This window comes from Nicotiana sylvestris, chromosome 9, assembly GCF_000393655.2.
Source record: "Nicotiana sylvestris chromosome 9, ASM39365v2, whole genome shotgun sequence".
NCBI lineage: Eukaryota > Viridiplantae > Streptophyta > Magnoliopsida > Solanales > Solanaceae > Nicotiana > Nicotiana sylvestris.
The window spans coordinates 129,717,709-129,742,060 of NC_091065.1; positions in this window are offsets into that span (position 1 = coordinate 129,717,709).

Below are 24,352 nucleotides of genomic sequence, written 5' to 3' on the forward strand. Positions count from 1 at the left end.
GCTCCTTGTCTTGAGGTCTTGACTGAGTTACCCTAGGTAACGTCTGGCTACTACAAAAAAATGAAATTTTCATAAGTATGCACTTGTGATAAATCGTTTATATAAAAAGGTAGTCTTTCAAAATATGTGATAAAGCATGAAAGATAATAATTTTGTCGAATCGGTGACTGTGACATGCTTTTGAGCATTGAAACCTCCTGAACTCAGAATTTTGAGAACCTTCCTTAAAATTCTACCCCAATTTATATGTGTACTTCTGGAGATACCCTTCTTGGTGATCCTTAACATAATGAGATCTGGTAAACTCAGAATCTTGCCCCGGTTTCTAACTGTAGGGGGAAGGAAAATTTTATTATGATGTGACCGAACCCACATGGCTGCCTATGTATCCCTTCTTAAATAGAATCATGTCAAATGTAGTTTAGGTTACATCTAATTGAAAGTGCAAACACAATCATAAACATAATATATCTTGACTGCGTCCGAGTTGATAGGTTTTTGCCATATCTCTCCATCCATCTCTGCAAGTAAAGTGCTCATCCTGTCAGTGCTCGTTGAACCATGTAAGGTCCTTTCTAGTTGGGTGAGAATTTCCACTTTGCTTCATCCTAATGCCAGAAGATTTGTTTCAGTACCAATTTCCCCCGTTTGAATTGCCTCAATCTAACCTTTTTGTTAAAAGACCTTGCCATTCTATTCTGGTAGAGTTGACCGTGACACACAACGTTCATTCTCTTACCATCAATGAGAGCCAGTTGTTCATACCAGTTCTATATCCATTATACGTTGTTGAGCTTGGCCTCTTGTATGATTTTTAAGGAGGGAATCTCCACTTTGGCGGGGATAACACCTTGAGTACCGTAGACCAGTAGATAGGGAGTTTCCCCAGATTATGTAAAAACTGTTGTTCCATACCCGAGCAAAGAAAATGGTAGCTTCTCGTGCCATTGCTTGTAGTTGTCCACCACTTTTCTCAACATCTTCTTGATGTTTCTGTTGGCGGCTTTTACGACTCTATTCATTTGTGGCATGTATGTTGTACAATTACGATGCTTGATCTTGAATGTTTCACACATAGCATTCATAAAATCACTATTGAGATTGGCGGCATTGTTAGTAATGATTGACTCAGGTACTCCAAATCAACAAACAATACTGTCCTGGACAAAATCTGCTATGACCCTCTTAGTTACAGCCTTATAGGAAGTGACTTTAACCCATTTTATAAAGTAGTCTATAGCCACCAAAATGAACTTGTGTCCGTTTGCAGTAGCGGGTTCAATTGGTTCTATGACATCCATGCCCCAAGCAGAGAAAGGCTAGGGTGAACTCGTTGCATTGAGTTTGTTGGGCGGCACTCATATCGTATCAGCATGTATCTGGCATAGGTGACACTTCTAAACATATTGGTTGTAGTATGTCTCCATGGTCATCCAGAAATACCATGCTTGTAATATCTTATTGGCCAAAACAAAACCGTTCATGTGAGATCCGCAAGTTCCGGCATGTATTTCTTCAAGCAATATATATGCCTCCTTGGCATCGAGACATCGCAATAATCCCAAATCATGAGTCCTTCTATACAAAATTCCTCCACTCTAAAAGAAATGGTTGGCCAATCTTCGAAGTTTGCGCTTTTGAGTGTGTGTAGCATTCTCTGGTATTCTTCTCTCTCCAAGTATTCCTTGATATTGTGGAACCATGGATTTACGTCAAACTCTTCTTCAAAATGAGGACAATAAGCTGGCTAATTACGAATTCCTATTGGGATAAGATCGATAAAATTCTTGTTTGGATGTTGTATCATAGAAGACAAGGTGACTAATGTATCTGCGAACTCATTCTGAATCCTTGAAACATGTTTGAATTCTATATTTGTGAACCTCTTGATCAACTCTTGTACACAATGCAAGTATGGAAAAGTTTTAGTGTTCTTGGAAGCCCATTGTCCTTGTACCTAATGTACCAATAGATCAGATTCTCCGATTACCAGCAACTCCTAAACGTCCATATCGATGGCCAACCTGAGTCCCAAGATGCAGGCCTCATATTCTACCATATTGTTGGTGCACAGGAACCTGAGTTTTGCGGATACTTGATAATGTTTACCCGTTTCTTATACTAAAACAACTCTAATGCCCACTCCCTTGAAGTTTGTTGCTCTATCGAAGAACATCCTCCAACCGTCGTATGTTTTGCAAATATCTTCACCTACAAATGACACTTCCTCGTCGGAAATATATGTCTTCAATGGTTCGTATTCTCCGTCTACGGGATTCTATGCCAAGTGATCGGCCAACGCTTGCCTCTTGACTGCCTTCTAAGTCACATAGATGATGTAAACTCACTTAGCAATATTTGCCACTTTGATAACTTACCCGTAGACATAGGTTTCTGAAAGTTGTATTTTAGTAGAACTATCGTTGATATGAGATATGTAGTGTAAGCACAGAAATAATGTCTCAACTTCTGGGCTATCCATATCAAAGCACAGCAGGTGCATTCAAACAAAAAGTACCAGGGGCCTCGTAAGGTGTGAACTTCTTGCTCAGATAATATATCACCTGCTCTTTCCTCCCAGTTTCATCATGTTGCCGAAGAATGCAGCCAAATACTCTATCCAACACGGACAGATAAAGTAGTAGAGGTGTTCCTGGTTCTGACGGGACCAACATGGGTGGTTTATACAAATACTTCTCGATTTTGTCGAAGGATTTCTGGCATTCTTCAGTCCAGCTCGTTGTAGCATCTTTCCTCAGCATCTTGAAGATCGATTCATATATCACTATTGATTCTGCTATAAAGCGGCTAATATAATTGAGGCATCCTAGAAAACTTATCACATCCTTCTTGTTCTTTAGCGGTGGCAAGTCCTGGATAACTTTGATTGATGGATCTAGCTCAATACCCTAATGACTGACGATGAAATCTAGCAACTTCCCAGTAGGGACTCTGAAGGCGCATTTTACGGGGTTCACTTCAAATTGTATTTTTGAAGTCGGTCGAAAAACATCTTCAGGTTTGCTATGTGGTCTGAACTCCTTTTGGATTTGATGATAACATCATCTACGTACACCTCTATTTTCTTGTGCATCATATCATGATCATGGCCCTCATGTAGGTGGACCCAACATTCTTCAAACCAAACGACATCATTTTGTAACAATATATCCCCTTTGGTGTGATAAAGCCTGTCTTTTCAGCATCCTCGCCGTCCATCCAAATCTAATGGTATCCTGCGATGCAATCCACAAAAGATTGGAGTTCATGCTTGGCAGTTCTGGATTAGTATGTGTATATTGGGCATGGAAAATCATCCTTAGGGCTTGCTTTATTCAGATCTCGGTAATCAACACATACTTTGACTTTCATGTCTTTCTTTGGAATCAGCACAATGTTGGCTAACTTAGTCAGGTATTCGACCACTCGAAGAACCATGGCATTGATTTGCTTGGTGACCTCCTCTTTTATTTTCACTCATATCTGGCTTGAATTTTCTGAGCTTTTATTTTACCGGCGGACACATGGGTTGGTAGGTAGCTTGTGAGCTACTATAGATGTACTTAACCCAGTCTAATCGTCGTAGGACTATGCGAAAATATCCTTTTATTCCATTAGAAACCTGACATACTCCTCCTTCTCTGACGGTGATAGATGAATCCTTATGCAATTTTCCCTGACTATTTCAGAATCCCCTAAGTTAACTACCTCAGTTTCCTCCAAGTTAGACATTGGTTTGTTTTTAAAATTCTCTACTTCTTTGACAATTTCATCAGGTATTATCTCATCTTCCAGATTGTTACACCCCATACTTTAATATTGGGATGACTCATAGTAATCCATATGAGCTTGAAGGGATTAAGACTATTCATGAGGTTATAAAGGATTTATGACTATATTATTATAAGAATCCATAAATTTAACAACTTTGGTACCGTTAGATATTATGTTAGTATGGTATTTTCTTTTAAGTGGAATATTTTAGTAAAAGTTTTATAAGTATAATTTTGGATAGTTACCATTATTACTATTTTCGGATATGATATTTTGAGTGGAACATTTTGTAAAAAAAAAGTTTGAAAAATATGATTTTATATAATTACTAATATTACTACTTTCAATTATACTCATAATATGAGAAAGGGAAAAATATAAGTTGAGAATATATATATATATATATATATATATATATATATGGATGTTTTAATGAAATAATAGTAAAGTATATTATAGTATGATATATATGTGCATTAAAAATGAGTAGTATTTTAAGTAATTTGAGATAATTCTTAATTAAGTGGATAAAAATTGAATAAAAGGTTAACCCCACGTGGCAACCTTACCTTATGGGAATGATGACTCATAAAGTAATTATATTATGTGGCATGAGTTAAAATGTGAGATTTGAAAAAGAAGACAGTCCCGTGTGTGATGTCCCTGGATTCGAGAACTGCAGAATGAAATTGCCGAGGCATGTAGCTTTTGTTGATTGCCCCGTAAGTTTCTATATGCCACTCTCTACAGTATGTCGCACCTATTTTACTTGTGCTTTATATGAGATGATAAATCTATGTTTGACTACATGTATTATGTATATATGACCACACGTCCATAACGGAGAAAATTTTAAGGATCACAGCTTTGGAATTAAAGCAAGAGAAAAGTATCAAAGAAAGAAATCTTTCAGTGAATTATTACTGGTTTCTTTGTATTGAGTGCTCAAAATTATATGAGGTTTACTGTTCACATTTAACTTGCAGTCCCTATTAGCTTTCTCTATGAAGTTAAGTATTTCTTTTCCCATTGGTTTACGTTTGTTTCTAGTTTTTTCTTTCATAAGTGTACGGCCTACTTTAGAAAGCACTTTTCAGCTTTAGTAGTTGTATCTAAAGAATCACTGGTGACCCTCAGCTCTGCATCTTTGATCCATTTGTTCTATCAAACTACTTTTGCAATTGTCCTTTTTCTGAAAACCTATGTATTTTTTTTAATGGTTTTGTGTATTGGATATCTGAGCCTGTGGCATGCACTGTTGAATAAATAATTTTGGAGAGTTTTCTCTTATGGTATATTTTGTCGTTCACGTGCTTTTCATGTTAATCTGTCAATAGGTACTTCTCTATAGTGGGGGAAATTATTTTGCTTAAATGTTTCACTAGCGCCATTGAAAAACCAACTCATGTTGTACTTTGCATCCTTGGGATTTTTAATTTTCATATCTGTAGTTAGTTTGATGTGTACTATCCATCTTGATCCTCTAACTTTGTTTGGAGAAGGGGCGGGATGTAGGGATTAGGGACTGGTTCAATTGAATCCATAATTTTTAACGCGGAGTAAAAATTGATGTGCAACAAATTATTAAAATAATTAAAGTTAAACAAAAAGGGAAGACAGCTCTTCATACAAAAGTAAAGTTCTAAATGGAAAGATTGAGAACAATCGTAATCAGTACTATACCTTTCAGAGTCTTCTATCATAAAAGTGTTGTAGTACTACTATCTTTTAAAATAGTAGTACTATCCACACTTACAGGCTGAATGTTTTACTCCACGTTCCTTGCATGTTCTTTATATACTTATATAGGGGTGTTCACGGTTCGGTTTGGTCGGTTTTTGATTAAAACCAAAACCAAACCAATTTAATCGGTTTTTAAAATTTTAAAACCAAAACAAAACCAAATTAAATACAAACCATCAGTTTGATTGTTGTTGGTTTGGCTTGGTTTGATTCGGTTTTTCGATTCTTAGTAAGCTAATGATAAGTCGATAATAGTAAAACAACGCTAGACAACAATCTGAAAATAATTTGCTAAATTTATGGTTTTTTATATATTTCTTTCAGAACTGAAAGTTTATTTACCTATTTATATGAAAAGAATGAACAAAAAACAAACTAAAAGTTTGCTTTCTCAAGTTTTAGCTATTGTTATCTTGCAATTTGAATTTGCTTTCTTTACTCTTGTGGTGGTTTTTTTAACTATTCTGTTAGGCAAAAGTATGTGCGGAGGGTTAGAAAACTAGAGTCTTTTAATGAAAAGAAAATTGGTCGAGTCCTATTGTTTAGGGGTTAGGCAATCTTTTAAGATATAAAAGGATAAACCAAAATTCAAAATAACAATTAAAATGAATAAAATATTTAAAATTATTTACAAAAAGATATTATATTGTATATAAATAATTATTAAATTTTGTATATAATTAGTCGGCTTGGTTCGGTTTATTTTTCGGTTTTTTAAAATAGAACCAAAACCAAATCAAATATTATCGGCTTTTAAAATTTAAAACCAAAATCAATCCAAATCAAGAAAAATATCGGTTTACTTAATCGGTTTGGTTCGGTTTTCGGTTTGGATCGGTTTTTCGTCAAACCGTGAACACCCCTATACTTATTTACATGCCTTACATACTCGGTACATTATTCGTACTGACGTCCTTTTGTTGGGGACGTTGCATTCATGCCTCCAGGTATAGATAATCAGTTTGACAAGCTCTCATAGTATACGAGATTGACATTCAGTGAAGGATCAGTAAGACTCCACCTCATTCGAAGTGCAACCGAGTGTGCAAGTCATCGTGTCAGAGTTTTCAGACTTATGGGTAGGCCGGTACCCTGTCCCATATTATGTCAAATAATCTTAGAGGCTTTGTGGATACTGGTTTACTATGTACAGTATGTCAGAGGCCTTGACAACTCATATGTATTCATGTTTTATGAACAATAGTTCATTGATATAACATTTGCCCACTTACAATTTTACATAATGAGTTGTGGCCATGCGGCCCATGATAGTTATAAAAAGGAATGAATGAGTTATAAAGTGGTTCGCTCGAGCCATTACGGCACTGGGTGCCAGCCACGCTTCCCCAGGTTCAGAGCATTACACAGATCTTCCGAATCACTGTCCTTATGTTGCGGTCTCAGTACATGTCACAGTCATAGGTTCATTAGGATATGTAATAGTTATGCTAAAAAGAATGTAGAAAGATAATAATAAATATAAAAAGAAACAATGCATTAATAAAGCTTAAATTTGTCAACAAGTATGACTTGAGTAATTATTTCAAAACAAAATACTAAAAATCTCTTAAATGCTCATTAACAATTTAAAAATGAGTTATGCTAATTTTGTGAGGCTACCTAGGTTCTCGACGAGCTCGGGATGGTGCATCGGTCCAGTTCTTGAGAACAGCTCCTTCTCCCACTATTTGAATAGTAAAGTCTTCCTCCTCCTCCTCCTCTTCTAAAATTGCACTGCACTCCATATCTTCCTGATCTAGGAACAACTTCCTCATACCAGCCAAAATCTCATTTTGCTCGGATCCCCATATCATGTCAGTCCGGCGGAATGTCTGGTGTAGCGGTGGTATGGGTTATTCTAGTGAATAATAATCAGTGTGCCACAGCGGCATCCAATCCTTATATTCTTGCATGTTATATTCGTACCCGAGCCCAAAGGTCGTGCCATGATAGTGTGGTCGTAGGGTTCTGTGATCCCCTGAAACTTTCGGCCAAGACTCTTGCCTGTTTGATATCCCTTCCACAATAATATGCTTTCTATCTTATTGCTCCACCATCGATCCTTCTCAATTGCATTTACCCGCTTAATGCGGTGGTATGTTTCTCCTCTCAATTTCCTTATGTTTTCGATGACTGGAACGGTCTGGTTGGTGTATATTGGGTTGCTTTTGTCTCCATGAATGGTCATTTCCTGATAATTCCACTTAAACATCACAACCTGGTGCAGAGTAGAAGCCACTACGCCAGCTGCATGTATCCAGGTCGTCCCGACAATATGTTGTAAGTAGCAGATATATATAACACTTGGAATTCAACGTCAAACCAAGTCGGGCCCATCTGTAGATCAAGGTTAATTTCTCCAATAGTGGCTCTCTGGGACCCATCGAGTGCTTTTACATTCATTCTTCCCATCCGTATCTCATGCAGGCCTTTACCTAATCTTTTTAGAGTGGTCACCGAGCATATGTTCAGGCTCAAACCTCCACCTATCATGACTCTGGTAATGAACTTGTCTTCAAATTACAGTGATGTGCACTGCTCTATTGTGACTCAACCCTTCTAGCGTAACTCATCTTCGTGGGAAGTAATTTTTTGACTCTCAAGCACATGTCCGATCATGTTAGCCATCTCTCCACTAGTGATATTGGCTGGTACATAAGCTTCACTTATCCCATTCAATAAGGCATTCTTATGTGCGTTTGAATTTTGTAACAGTGATAAAATGGATATTTGGGCAAGAGTAATTGTCTCCAAAGATCGCCAGTACTTGTCTGAATGACAGGCAGCTTAGATGCAGCTTTTTTGCTTGTTCCTCCAAGATTCTCAGGTGTGTAAACTCTACTAGTTCTAGTCACACTTTGTGCAATACCTGTCTCTTCCATCTTGGATTTTCCCTTTCTTCTTGCCTCCGCAACATAATCCCATGGGAGGGCATCAAACTTATAAGATTGTGTGAGAGCTGCCATCATTGTAAAAGGTGTAGCTACCTCGACCTCAAACGGTGCCTGAGTTTGCACTACAATTGGCGAGAGGGTAACATGAGCTATTTTGGGAGTATCGCCCTCTCGAATAAATCCAATAGATCCCTCCTGATCCCATTCCTCATCAGTTTCTATCACGTTCACTCCATCACCCCTATGATCCAGGAGAGGGTTATTATAATCATTTGGTGCGACTTCCTTTGCTTGTATAACCTTAGTCTCGATTAGTGTCTGAATCTTGTCTTTTAATATGCGACATTTTTTAATAGTATGACCTTCATGCCTGAGTGATAGACACAAGTTTATTGGGGTTAATCCACTGGGAATGGTTCTCAATAGCAACAACAGAAATAAGGGTGACGTAACCAGCGGCCTTCAGTCTCTCATACAGTTGGGTTATGGGTTCAACAATTGGGGTGTATTTTCTGGGAGCTCTGCGGTCAAAGCTTGGGCGTGGATTTGGGTAGTTTTGGCGGGCGGGTGGAGGTGAATGGTAATATGAAAGCTGAGTGTTAGAGGCATGGTAGGTGGTGGTAGGGTATTGGTATTTTTGGGGTGAGGGTTGATATGTTGGTGGAGGTGTTTGGTATGTAAAGGGAGACTTAGGGCCCTGGGCTACCATCAAGGCACCCATCTCTTTCTTTTTTGAAATACCTTCTGCTTGCAAGGCTTTATTTATGGTTTGCAGTGCCTCAAAATTTGTCACCATACCAATGTTGATTTCTTCTTCTATCTGTTCTCATAAGTTGATGATGTATGAGAACTTGTGATTCTCGATGACCATCAACCTTTCATAATACTGCGGATCTTGAGCTCTAACAAAGAACTTGTTCATTTGTTCTTTTTCAACTGCTAGCCTTACCTTTGCGGCCTCTGATCTCCAACGAGTAGCATACTCGCGGAAGGTTTCTGTCGGCTTCTTCTTGAGGTTCTGAATATAGAAAAGAAAATGTTTGGTGCTTTCTATGTATTGAACCTAAATCTGTCCATGAAATCTGATGCCACTTCTTTGGGTTTTGACTGATATACCAAGGTAATGTGTCTCCTGTAAGACTTCGCATGAACAGTTCATGCGGATTTGTTCATTCTTACCCACTCCTACAAGCTTTTCGTAGTAGGTTCTCAGATGCACCTTCGAATCACCAGTGCTATCGAACATCTCAAACTTGGCAGGTTTGTAACCGTTCGGCAGTTCTACCTCTAGTTGGATACACAAATCTTCATAGTTTAAACCTTCAATGCCTTTCCCACCTTCAACACTCTGGACTCTCCCTGTTAGTTTCTTGAATTCCTCTGCCATATTTCAAATGAGCAGGTCCTTCTTCGTCGGCTCAAGTATGTATAGAGTTTTCTGCTGGGTATGGGGTAAGGTTTCCATGTATATTGGGTTACTTTGATGAGTTCCTCGAACTTCGGTATATGGGTGATCATCAATTGAGGTTTGTGGATTGGGAGTATGTTGTGGTGCATTTTGGGGAGTGTGATAAGTGGTGGTTTGCGGATATTGAGTTGCGTGAAGGTGGTTTTGTTGGGGCGTTTGGACTGGTGTTGAGTTAAGGTTTTGGGGAGGTACGAGGTTCTGATACTGGTGCGGTGCGAGAGGATTCATAGTTATGGGTGGTGGATTCTAGTTTTGTGTGTTTTGTTATGGTGTTTGGTTTTGAGTGGTTGTGTTTTGCTGGTTGATGCCGAGAACATTTAGAGTAAGAGAAAGGTTTGCCAGATTTTGCACCTACTTGAGCTCACCCTGCAGCTCCAGGATTTTCTTCTCTAAATGCAGGACCAACTCATTCTGTCCTGGCATGCTTCTCCCGTTTGAGGTTTCAACATTCTCTCCCATCTGGTAGCATGGTCTTTTCGAATACCACTTAAATCATCCATTTTTCCTTTGCCTTTTCTTTTTGGGTTGGTAGGTGGAAGAGGAGGTGGAGGACCTCTGGATCTTGTGTGGTATGCTGATGATGCTAGTATGCACGAACCAATCCGTGGGAATGGGAATAATCAAAAGAAATAAAAATAAAAGGTAACCAAGTCAGTAAAACGAAGTAAAAGAGTGTTTGCAATATTTAAGCACGTATCACATAAAGTCATGCAATAATTCGCGTCCTAATTTTAGGGACCTCATTGTACCTGAGGTAGGCCTAAGCGACACATAGACTTGAAGAAACTTTATGCCAACGTTTGTTTCATTTCATTAGTTTGAAAATAAGCCAAAAAAAATCTTACACTAAATCGACAATAATAATAAAGTTACTAATGGCATTAAGCCTTATTACATCGAAATTTAATTTAAGCTAGAATGCAGTAAAGAATATTATCTCCTAATCTACTTGGTGCCTGAAGGACCTTCTCCATGCTTGGCTCTCTTGACCCCATCAATCATGTTTACTATATCTCTCATGTCCAGTAGTAAATAAGCCCTTGACAATCCCAAAGTCTCTTTCTCATCTTCCCTTCTAGCCCTATGAATCCTTTCTCCAAATATTCTAACCTCTCTATTGACTTATTGGAAATCTCTTTCCATTCTCTTATCAGCTCCATGTTCAATTTGTGTAGTTCCAGATGCTTAACTTCGGACTCCAGCACCCTTTTTACTAGCCTATTGTACTTCACTTGTTCCTCAGCCACCTTATCTATGATCATATCCTTCAAATTGACTCCTGGTTTGACGTCCCCAACTATGTTGTCTTCCATCCATGATAGATAGTAGTACATATGGCCGGCGTGATACATGTCTGGCTCAATAGTTTCTCCTTCCATGATTATCTTTTGGTTCCACATGTGTTGCGCTTCGAACTTGAATGGGATGACATCCTCTTTGAAGTGTGCCTTATACTGAACCATGTTAGAAACCCGTGGTATGACTTGTTTTCTTCCATCTTGCCTTATTACCCTTATAGGAGTGCAATGGTAGATGCCTCGCAGCCCGATCAGTACCAAGTGAGTAGTTTGTTTTGATATGAGGATGAACTCTCTACTAGGAAAACATTCAAACATCCAATGTACTTGCTCGTCTGTCATCCTACTGAAGAAATGCACAGCCTATAACATTTTCACACTTTCCAAACCTATTGGGGATGAATGTCATCTTTTTTGGATGATGGCTGGCTATGTAGTCATTCAACGGCCTTTGTAGAAGCTCCTTTTGATACTCACCCCTATGAAAGTGTTCTAACAACCAAACTTGTAGCAATAGATTACAACCCTCAAAGAGTCTGAACCCATGCTTGCACTGATCCAGAGCACCGTACATCTCAGCTAAGATCATTAGGTTGATAGTATACGTCTTTCCTTCGATGCCATTCATTAAGGTCCTGGCGACTATGGCTAGGTGAGTATGAATAATTCCCCCTTGCATCGGAAAGATCAACAATCCCAAGAAGCAGACAATAAAAACAAAAACCTGACGATGTACCCATCCAAAAGAAATAATGGTTAGCTCCTTATGATGAAGGCGATATGATTTGTTATGACCATAATGCTCGTAGAGAAACTCAAAAGGGATGTATGATTTCTTCAAACAGAGCAGTTCATTATTCTTCTTAAAACCTAACATTTTCAAAAAATCATGTGTAGTGCGATTTTCTGGCACCAATAGTCCTGGACTATCCCATGGAAACTTGGCGAAACCGCCTATTTCTTCTAAGAGATGAGTCATTTCTATATTGCCAAATCGAGAAATAGCTCTCTTCTCGTCCTAGAACTCGGTAGGGGCCTTGATCAGTTCCTTATTTGGTCGAATGTTCAGCATAGATAGCAGGTCACCAAGTACTCTCCTCACATGGTTTCTATCATAGGGTGCAAGGTCTTTCTACCAGTCAATTAGCAAAGGTGGGATATTTTGTACTATATCGAACATAGGGATTTCGTGCTTCATTTTCTACAAACAAACAAAGGTTTGATGTAACGACTCAAATGGTCGTTTTGAGCATTTACACTTCGCTCGGTAGTTTACATGCATGAGTAGCTCTATATGATGTCTTATGACTTATGTGAATCATCGATTTGGTTTTCAGGTTATTCGGAATCAATTTGAAAGAATGAATTTCATGTTTTAAGCTTTAAGTTGGAAAACTTGACCAAGTTTGACTTTTTTTGTATTTGACCTCGGATTGGAGTTTTGATGGTTCTGTTAGGTCCGGATGGTGATTTTAGACTCAGGAGTATGCTCAGATTTGCATTTGGATGTTTCTAGAAGGTTTCGGTACAAATTGGGCAAAATTAGAAATTTGAAGGTTTGGAAAGTTCATAAGTTTGACCAAGGGTTGACTTTATGGATATCAAATTCAGATTGTGATTTCGGGAATTGAAATATCTTTTTATGCCATTTGAGACTTATGTGCAAAATTTGGGTTCATTCCGGGTTGATTTTATATGTTTCGGAGTGAGTTTTGGAAGTTAAAAGTCAAGGTTCATTTAAGTTTGATTTGAGATGCTGGTACCATTAGGACCCATGGTGGTCGTTCCTTGTTGTTGAGTAATTTGCTTAATTATAGTTATGTACTCAATCACATTCATCATTACATATCATATTTCAGTCTCTATTATTGTTTATTGTCACATCTCATATCATTGTTTTGGGCTGCTCATCATCAGTGTTGTGAGCCAAGAGACTGGAGAGATTGATGACTAATTGAGGTTGAGGGCCTGATTGTGAGGCTATTGATACTATGGCATGTGAGTTCGTGAGTTGTCCGTGCGGATCCAGATATTGATACTATGACACGTGAGTTGTCCGTGGAGCTTGTGAGTTGTCCATGTGGATCCAAATATTGATACTATGGAACGCGAGTTGTCCGTGCGGATTCAGATATAATACTATAGCACATGAGTTGCCCGTGCATATCCAGATATTGATACTATATCACATGAGTTGTCCGTGCAGCACATGAGTTATCCGTATGAATCCAGATATTGATACTATATCACGTGAGTTGTTCGTGCAGCACGTGCATTTTCCGTGCAAATCATTGCGCTCGGGCTGAAGGAGCCCCTCCGGAGTCTGTATATCCCCTGTGAGTGCAGTTGCTAGTAGTTGTTATGTTTGGGCTAGATCTGCCTTGTTCAGTACTGAGTGTGTCGAGAGATTGGGCATGATGAGTGGAAAGTATGAGTGTATGCGGTCAAAATCGAGGAGCTTAATATCTTGAAGTCTTAAAATGGGCTATAGGTCCGAGCCCGGGAGACTCGAGGTATGGGACACCTACCTCAAGGAAGCTGGTCAAAGGCCTGGCACGTCTTGCATTGAGGATAACATTGTCTCTAAGTCAATAAAGAAAGAGCGGGAATTTCTTAAGGACACGTGGATCTGGGCATTAATTATATGATAAGGGATTGTACAAAATAGTACAGGTCCGTACTAGACCGTTATACACCTGTACCAATAGGATTATTTACCTTTATGAGCAAGGTACTATATTTGGGTTTTCTCCTCCTATATAAAGGGGACCCCAACCATTTTGTAAAGACCAGATCATTCACAGCAATAGAACATTCTTATTCTTTTCTTGCTTAACGTGCTAAGCAATTACTCTTCAGTTTTATTGCCTTTACTTTATTGTTCATACTTTTTTGGTCATAGCTGACCTCGAGTTCCCTAAATAGACGAACTCGAGGCCCTACTGTTTCAGCAACATTGATTTGGTTCATTATTTCCTCTCACTTAAGCTCAATATTACTTATTTAATCACTAGTATTAGAATATATCACGTATCTTTAAAACCATAAATTATCTTTAATTGTTACTCACATTTTCTGAGGTAAATAGTTTGGCGCCCACCGCGTGCTAAAGATAATAGTGATTATTTTAGTGCTAGTTATCTGATAACACACATTATTCTTCACACTTTTTCTTGTCAAAGATTTTTTGATTTCAGGCCAAAATATGTCTAGCACACAAAATGCACCTGCTTATGACAGTGAAGGACTTGGAGAAAACAGCGGCATAGATCTCGGTGTACCACCTATAAACCCTGAGGCAGTGCCAAATGTGGATCTAGTTGATATCAGCTTCCACAACGCTCTGAACACGGAAGCAGACACAGACCCCGTAAGGAATGGACACAGGGAAGCCCAGGCTGGAGGCAAGGAAACACGAAGACCGGAATAAGGAGGAGTCATCCTCCAGGTGATATTCGAGATGCTGCAAGCTCAACAAGTCACCGTCGCTCAGCTTCAGAGTCAGAACTAACACCGCCGAACTAGTAAACACACAGTATGAACCTGTGCTTCAAAGGCCCAATGAAAGTGGCTCGGGGACTAACCCCACAATCATGAAAATGCTCGAGGAACTGACTAAAAGAATTGAGTCAGGAGAAAAGAGGATAGAAGATAACGATAAAAAGGTGGAAACTTACAGCTCCCGGGTAGACCAAATACTGGGAGCACCTCCAGTTTTGAAGGGACTATATGCCAAAAAATTCATACAAAAACCTTTTCCCTCGAGTGAAGCTCCAATGACCATTCCCAAGAAGTTTTGCATGCCCTATATACCAAAGTACAATGGGTCAACGGACCCTAACAAACATATTACTTTGTACACTTGTGGGATTAAAGGAAATGACTTGAATGATGCCGAAATTGAGTCAGTATTATTGAAGAAGTTTGGGGAAACATTATCAAAAGGATCTATGATCTGGTATCACAACTTAGCTCCTAACTCTATTGATTCATTTGCTATGTTAGCATATGCCTTTGTAAAATCACACGTCAGGGCCATAAAGGTGGCCACAAGAAAATCGGGCGTGTTCAAGATAAAGTAAAAGGACGATGAAATGCTAAGGGACTTCATGTCAGACAAGATGGAAGTACCCCCGGTCTTCGATGACTGGGCAGTTCATGCCTTCATGTAAGGTTTGAATGAAAAAAAGCTTGGTAGCATCCCAGCGGCTAAAACAGAACTTGATCAAATATCCAGTTGTGACATGGTCGAATGTGCACAATCGGTGTCAATCAAAAATTAGGGCCGAGGATGACCAGTTGGGAGCCCCCTCAGGCTCAGTTCACCCAAACAGGTTTGTAGTCAAGCCCCCAGGGACACAGACCGGGGATCAAGATTCAACAAGGAACAGTATCGACCATATGATCAGAGAAATGATGGTCCAAGCCACAATACCTCTCAGGGCGATCGAAGAAGTGACCAAGGTTCAGTTTCTTGAGGGCTCATGAGCAAGAATGGGTTCAATAAGAACGTCTACCCCGCCGAAGCCCCCCGATTATCATAATACAATTTTAGTTTAGATGTATCAGGGATCATCTCGGCTATTGGAAGAATCAAAAATACTAAGTGGCCCAGGCCAATACAGACCAACCCCTCCCAAAGGAACCCGAACTTGATGTGCAAATATCATGTCACACATGGTCACAGAACGGAGGACTTTAGACAGCTAAGGGAGGAAGTGGCTAGGTTATTCAATGAGGTCCACCTTCCAGAATTCCTAAGTGATCGGGCTAAGAATCACTTAAGGGAGAGGGATACAGGCAGGAAGAGTGAATCAGAAGAACCCCAACATGTCATTCACATGATCATCGGCGGAGTCGACGTCCCACAAGGACAAATATTCAAATGCACCAAAGTATCCATCACAAGAGAAAAGTAAACTCGGGATTACTTGCCCGAGGACACCCTGACATTTAGTGAGGAAGATACCGAGGCTTTATCTCAACCTCACAATGATGCAGTGGTAATTTTGATCCTTTTAAATAAAGTTCAAGTTAAACGTGTTCTCGTGGATCCAGGTAGTTCGGCGAATATAATCAGGTCCAGGGTTGTGGAGCAACTCGGGCTGCTCAATCAAATCATACCCGCGTCTCGGGTCTTGAATGGCTTTAACATGGAGAGTGAAACGATGAAGGGAGATATCATCTTCCCAGTCAACGTGGACGGAACCATACAAGACACCAAATTTCATGTCATCGAAGGTGATATGAGATACAATGCTTTGCTTGGAAGGCCATGGATCCATAGCATGGGGTCGGTACCATCGACCCTCCACCAAATGATGAAGATCCCAATGAAGGACGACGTGAAAATATTATATGGAGAGCAGAATGTGGCCAAAGAAATGTTTGCAATACACGACTCAGTACCGATGTCGGCTCCATCCACGTCGAAGAAGTCAAAGGACGAATAGGTGACAAAATAGAAATCACAGCTCGAGCCCTCAGTTGAGCCCGAGGGACAAATGTCTGATGAACAAATGGCCGAGAGCGAAATGAGAAGATTTCCTCACCCCTCGAACTTTCATTGCCCGCGAAGAATCAGATGCAACGAAGTCCACGATCGAAGAACTCGAACAGGTCATATTGACCGAGCACCTTCCGAAACGAAAGGTATACCTGGGGACGGGGTTAACCCCCGAACTCAGGAAAAAACTCATTCAATTTATCACCGATAATATTGGTTGCTTCACTTGGTCCCATTTACATATGACAGGAATTCCACCGGAGATAAATACCCATCGACTAAGTGTCGATCCCAGGTTTAAACCGGTGCAGCAGAAGAGGAGACCTCAATCTGAGGTAAAATATGCATTTATCAAGGAAGAGGTAACAAAACTTCTCAAATAGGATACATTAGGGAAGTAAAATATCCCGAATGGCTAGCTAACGTAGTGGTAGTCCCTAAAAAGGGGAATAAACTAAGAAAGTGTGTAGATTACTAAGACCTGAAAAAAGCATGCCCTAAAGACTCTTTCCCATTGCCCAACATTGATCGTTTGATCGATGCTACGGCTGGCCACGAGATTCTTACCTTTCTCGATGCCTACTCCGTGTATAATTAGATTCAAATGAACTCGGAGGACTGGGAAAAGACTTTGTTCATCAGGAAGTTTGGGACATACTGCTATAATGTAATGCCCTTCGAGCTAAATAACGCAGGGGACACATATCAACATTTAGTTAATAGTATGTTTGAGTGTTAAATAGGCAAATCCATGGAAGTTTATATTGATGATATGCTAGTTAAGTCCCTGCACGCAGAGGACCATTTGACTCATTTGCAGGTAACATTCGACATCCTCAGAAAATATAACATGAAGCTTACCCCGAGAAAATGCACTTTTAAAGTAGGCTCGGGCAAGTTCTTGGGATTCATGGTATCAAATAGGGGCATCGAAATCAATCCCAATAAAATCAAATCCATTGAGAAAATCACTATGGTGAAGAATGTCAAAGCCGTGCCACGGCTAACTGGACAGATAGCTGCCCTAGGTCGATTCATCTCGAGATCATCAGATCGGAGTCATCATTTCTTCTCCCTGCTTATAAAGAAGAACAACTTCGCATGGACCCTGGAGTGCCATCAAGCCCAGGAAGAATTAAAATGTTATCTCTCGAGCCCTCCTTTGCTCTATACTCCGAAGGAGGGTGAAACACTGTACTTGAATCTGTCTCTGTCAGAGGTAGCGGTAAGTGGCGTGTTGGTTCGAGAAGAGCAAGGTCGCAATTTCCTGTTTATTATGTGAGTCGGACCCTATGGGATGCTGAAACTAGGTATCCACATTTGGAAAAATTAGCTCTTGCATTAATAAGAGCATCTAAGAAATTAAAACCATATTTTCAATGCCATCCTATATGTGTACTAACTACATATCCACTTCGAAATGTCTTGCATAATCCCGAATTATCTAGCAGATTGGCAAGTGGGACATTGAACTGGGGGGATATGATATAGAATATCAAACTCAGACGGCCATCAATTTTAAAATTTTGGCAGACTTCATGGCCGGCTTCGCACCTTCCCTCATACCCGAAAAAGAAAAGGAACTCTTGCTAAAAACAGGTACGTCGGCGGGGGTTTGGACCCTCTTCACGTGTGGTGCCTCGAATGTGAAAGGGTCCAGGCTTGGCATCATTTTGAAATCGCCTACAAGCAATGTTATTAGGCAATCTATCAAAACTTCTAAATTGATTAACAATGAGGCCGTGTATAAAGCCATGATCGCACGTCTTGAACTAGCTAAAAGCCTTGGAGCCGAGGTCATCGAGGCAAAGTATGATTCCCTTTTGGTGGTAAACCATGTAAACGGAAGCTTCGAGGTTCGAGACAATCGAATGTAGAGGTACTTGGACAAACTTCAAATAACGCTGCACCACTTTAAGGAATGGATATTGGATCATGTACCTCAAGAACAGAACAGCGAGGCCGACACACTAGCAAACTTGGGATCGTCAATCGAAGAAGATGATATCATATGGGGGGCCATCATCCAGTTGTCAAAGTCAATGATTAAAAAAGGCCATGCAGAGATTAACTTGACAAGCCTAACATGGGATTGGAAGAGCAAGTACATCAATTTTTTAAGGCATGGGAAGCTCCCCTCGGACCCAAAGGAGTCAAGAACACTCCAACCCAAAGCGGCTCGATTCTCGCTCAATGAAAACGGAATATTATACAAAAGGACCTTTGATAGACCGCTGGCAGTGTGCTTGGGACTCGGGGATACAGATTATGTACTACAGGAAATACATAAAGGCTCCTGTTGGAACCATTCTGGTGTAGACTCTCTGGTTTGTAAGGTGATCAGAGCAGGATATTATTAGGACAACATGGAAAAAGATACCAAGGAGTTCATTCGGAAGTGTGATAAATGCCAGAAATTTGCACCAATAATTCATCAACATGGTGAACAACTCCACTCGGTCATATCCCCGTGGCCATTCATGAAATGGGATATGGTCATCGTCAGCCCCCTACCAACGGCACAAGGTAAAGCTAGATACATTTTGTTTAAGACTGACTATTTCTCAAAATGGGTTGAAGAATAGGCCTTCGAGAAGGTAAGAGAAAAAGAAGTCATCAATTTCATATGGGACCACATCATATGCCGGTTCGAGATACCTACCGAATTAACATGTGACAATGGAAAATAGTTCATCGGCAGTAGAGTGACGAAATTCCTCAAGGACCATAAAATCAAGAGGATCCTATCGGCACCTTACCACCCAAGTGCAAATGGACAGGCCGAGTCCACTAACAAAACCATTATCCAAAACTTGAAGAAAAGGCCGATGCAAAGGGGAAATGGAGAGAGGTGTTGCCCGAGGTATTATGGGCATACCGAACAACATCGAAGTCAAGTATGGGGGAGACCCCATTTTCTTTGGTATATGGATCCAAAGCTTTAATCCCAGTTGAAGTCGGGGAGCCCAACACAAGGTTTCAGCATGTCACCGAAGGCTCAAATCACGAAGCAATGACCATTTCTCTCGAGCTACTAGATGAGAAACGTGAGGCTGCATTAATACGAATGGCCACACAAAAACAAAATATTGAAAGGTATTTCAACAGAAGGAAAAACCTTCGATATTTCAAAGTTGGGGACTTAGTACTGAGGAAATGCACTCTTAACACTCTAGACCCAAACGAAGGGAAGCTAGGTCCCAATTGGGAAGGACCGTGCTGTGTCCTCGGAGTCATAGGAAACGGATCCTATAAACCCACACAATTGAAGGCGAGCAGCTACCAAATAATTTGAATATATCAATGCTCAAGCGATATTACTACTAAGCTCGAAGACCTTAGGTTTGAAAGCATGCGTTGCACTCTTTTTCCTTTAGATCGGGTTTTGTCCCAAATGGGTTTTACCGGCGAGGTTTTTAACGAGGCAACACCTATATGCTACCCAAGAGCAACTCAACGAGTAGTCAAGGCTTCTTTTCAATCAACCTCGACTACTGGGGGGCATCGACCTCGGAGGTTATTGCTCAGGAAATACATTTTGCCCCTAAGAGGGCCTCGGCAGGAGAACATTGTAATGGGCCAAATGGTCAAATAAACCGTGTCCATATAGAATAATCGAGCCCCAATGGCGAAGCATGTATGCATGTATTAACTTTTTAAAGAATCATTTTGGTTATATCAAAAAACACTTTGTATCTTATCCGAGCTCTATACTTACAATTTTACGGGAAGCGGCTCAAGGGCCAAAACACCCTGAAATACCCGGGGACATTCACTGACAGACAACACATCTGAGTCATCAAAAACTCGGACCTATAAGACCTCAAAGAGGCACCTCTCTCGAACAAAGGCCAAGGCCACTACACTCAGGGACTAACTCTTTGGACAAGTTCGAAGAGTTATCAGGAAACAAGTCCAAGTGACATACCCGAAGGCTACGGCCATATTAAAGACTACGGTTACATAAAGGCTACAACCAAAATAATGCGATTTGGAGACGTTCAATTTTTGCTATAAAACTAAAGGCCTTCAAACTTCGAAAAACTGGTTAAATCAGGCTACCCCCGGCAGAAGCAAAATATAAGGGGCCTCAAAATATTTAGCCCCCCAAAAAGTTTAAGGGCTTCGATAAATCAACCCTCGAATAATCCAAGGGCTTCGATAACACCAGCCTTCGGAAAACTCTTAAGAGGCATTCGATTATGTCCATGCAAATAAAATGACTAATAAGTTTCGGATACGTCGAGCCTTTGAAAAACCCAACAGGTACAAAATACATACTAAGGCATAACTTAAATTTCATTACGTTTTTAGCCGAAGTGAGGGAAAACTATATAGCCATTTTAGAGGCCGAAACGACCCAATTTAAAGAGTCTAAGGGTTAACCTAAAAGAGCCTAAGGGCCAGTTCTAAAAAGAGCCTAAGGGTCAGCTTAAAAAGAAAAATAAGGTCAAAGATCTATGGGAGTCTGATTCCTCATTCTCATTTAACTTGGACCCAAAGGTCCCGAGCTCGCTGTAATTTGACTTTAAATTTGGCTCGGGGATCATCTAAAACTCTAAGGGGTACGATCTCGGGCAATAAAAGCCTAAGGGATTATTGCGAGTCTAAACCAATAATCAAACTTAACATGTGAATCATCAGGAACAGAGACAAAATAAAAAGTCAGCACAAATCAAGAATAGAGCAAAAAGCTACTTTATATTCATCTGGGAAATTTTCAAAGCATATTACAACAAAGGGCCCGTATACAAAAATAGAAACCTAATCTATTTTCGGGGACACATCACCGGGAGTGCCATCATCGTCTCCTTGAGCTTTATCTTCAGGAGCCTCTTCCCCTTCAGAAGCATCCTCTTCACTTTTCTCGTCCCCGGAGCCACTCACCACGTCCTCATTATCGGAGGAGACAAGAAACCTAGCATCAGTTTCCTGTGCTTGTGCTTGGGCTATCTCCTCGACAAGGTCAAACCCTCGAACATGGACTTCCTCGAGAGTCTCCCTTCAGGCTTGACACTTAGCCAATTCACTATTCCGTTTTGCCCGGTTGGAGGTCATCCTCAACTCAGCTTGAATGGTCACAATTTCTCTCTGGTATATGGTGATGAATTTATCGACCACAATATTCATCTTCTCAGCTTCGGCCTTAGCTTGTGCAGCCTCAGCCTTAGCCTGTGTAGCTTTAGTCTGGGCTTTAGCTAGCGCGGCCCCCAGCCCCTCGAGTTCCCTAGCTTGAGCCAAGCCTTTCGCCTCGACATCTCGGAGCTGAGATTCAGTCGAGGTCAGTTGAGCCTTAGCATCTTCCTTTTCAGTGGCAAGTCGATCCATGTTCTCCTTCAACTGGAGGCAATCAATCCGAACTTGATCCACCTTGCCCCGGAGCTGCCCAATCATGTCCAGCTTTTGTTGTAGCTGAGACATCGAAGTATTAGCCTCCGAAGCAGGGCTAAGAATGCCGAGCTTTGTAAAAATCAAAGTTACCTACTCGTCTAGCTCAATCTCACTCTTTTGATCTTTGGCCAAAGTAGTTCGGAAATCTTTAAGCTCCTCTTCCTTCTGATTACAAAGGAGCCTTAAGGCCTTCTCTTTGCCTGAGACTCTCTTGAGCTCGACCTCATACATTTTCATCTCGGCCTTGAACTTTGCAACAACCTATATGTAAAATAAGAGTGCGTCATTAGCAGTGAAAGACAAAGGGAGAAAAATTTGCAATAGATAGGGTAGATCCTTACCCGGGAAAAGAGATGCTGGGCCTCCTCAAAAATGGAGGATGTATCATTTAAGTCATCGGCATCCTCAACTCCAGCATAGCAGCTCCGGAAAGGATCATCCTCGATGACCTTACTTGGGTCGGACATAGGCAAAATGTTGGCTTCATCGATTGCCTCCCCAGAATAAATTGGCAATGAAAGGGAATGACCTGTTGTTGCGACCCTGACCTCTTCACTTGGGGCATTCTAATTAACCTTGGGGGCCTCATCATTTACCCCCTCTGTTATAGTTGTTGAAGACAGAGGGACAATCTCAAACTCGGGAGATATAGGGGCCTTTCCTGTCCCTTCCCTTCGGGCATCCTCACCACGAGGTGGACACTCTAGTTTGGAAGGCTTGGCGGCCTCGACTAGACCCTTGGCCCGAGCCACCAATGCCATTTCTTCCTTATCATCCTCCTCACCATTCGGGGAGTCATGGGCTGACTCAGTGCCCGTTTGAGAAAACATTTTTCGCAGTCTTCGAGGGGAGGTTTTCTTCTCTTGAGGGTCTTCGTATGTCGAGACCCTCTTTCTTTTATTGTCTTTCTCAAGCTTGGGATTTGAAGACTTGGTTTTTTCCCTAGTCGGGGCCGGCCTCATCTCAGATGCATCTCCAAGGCCGTGATTCTTTGCCTCCCATTTGCCCTTTGCCAAATCACGTCACTTAAGCTTGTTATAAGAGGATGTGGCAGCTAGTTTCCTAACCCAACCCTCAAGGTCGAGCACCACCAAGGGCACCCAAGCATCGGCTGCTAGAAGAAAGATGAGTAAGATATGAAAAATGAAAAAACAAGGATAGATACAAAGGAAAATGCGGACTCCACTTACGGTTAAAATTCCACCGCTTCGGGAAAGACATTTTTTCCTTGGGGATGATGTTCGAAGTCCCGACTTTAACAAATCGGCTTATCCAACCTCGATCTTTGGTTTCATCAGTACTTGTGAAAAATGACTTCATGGTTCGACGCTGTAACTTGATGAGCCCTCGAAATAACTGGGTCGATAAAACCGAATTAGGTGGCTGAGGGCAAATTCTAAACCTTTGGCCATCTCAGAGAAATGCCAACACATGATAACGATACACCAGAATGAAGGGTGGATTTGGCCGAGGGTAAATTTGTATGTGTTGCAAAAGTCGATCACCACTAGACGAGGGGGCCTAGTGTGAAGGGGTAAGTGTAAACACTCAAAAACCCCTCCTTGTGGGTAGTTATGCTTTCGTCAGGCTCCGAGGACTGAATCTTGACCTCGTCCCCCATCGACAATCCCTCCTAACATCCTTGATAAGATTCTCTGTTATCAAGCTAATGTACCGGGATACATGCTCACATCGTCCTTTGGCATTGGGAGGATTCTCGATACTGAAGTCCTTGATGAGGCAATCACCAGTGGTGATCTCTTCAAGTGTCGGCGACACCACCGATTTGGCTGGCTGGGAGGCAGAGGAAGATGATGCTGTATCTTTTTTAGGGACCTTCTTGGATGTTTTGGCCATGATTGCAAGGTAAGGAATGCGGGTGAACAGGGATGAAGTGTTTCCGATTATAGCTTGGTATTTAACGACGTTTAAAGAGGCGAAGGAAACAGGTGATTGAAGAAAGAGATGAGGATTGGTAGAGATTGAACAAAGGTAAAGTTATTTATTAAAGGAAGGCGCCCCATATTTATAGAGGGGCAGTGACGGTTCGGAGGCGTTAATGGCCAACCGGTACTGACGTGCATTTAATGTTCTTGGTGAAATGGGCTGATGGGACATTTCGATCACTTCGATCGTTGGCTTCACAAGGATGACGTCATCACTAGAGGTTCAATGAAATTGAGGTCAAAAGCATTTCATATCATTCCATTCTAAGAAATGCGGGGACTATTTGTATACGGTCAAAATCGAGTAGATTGATATCTTGAAGTCTTAAAAC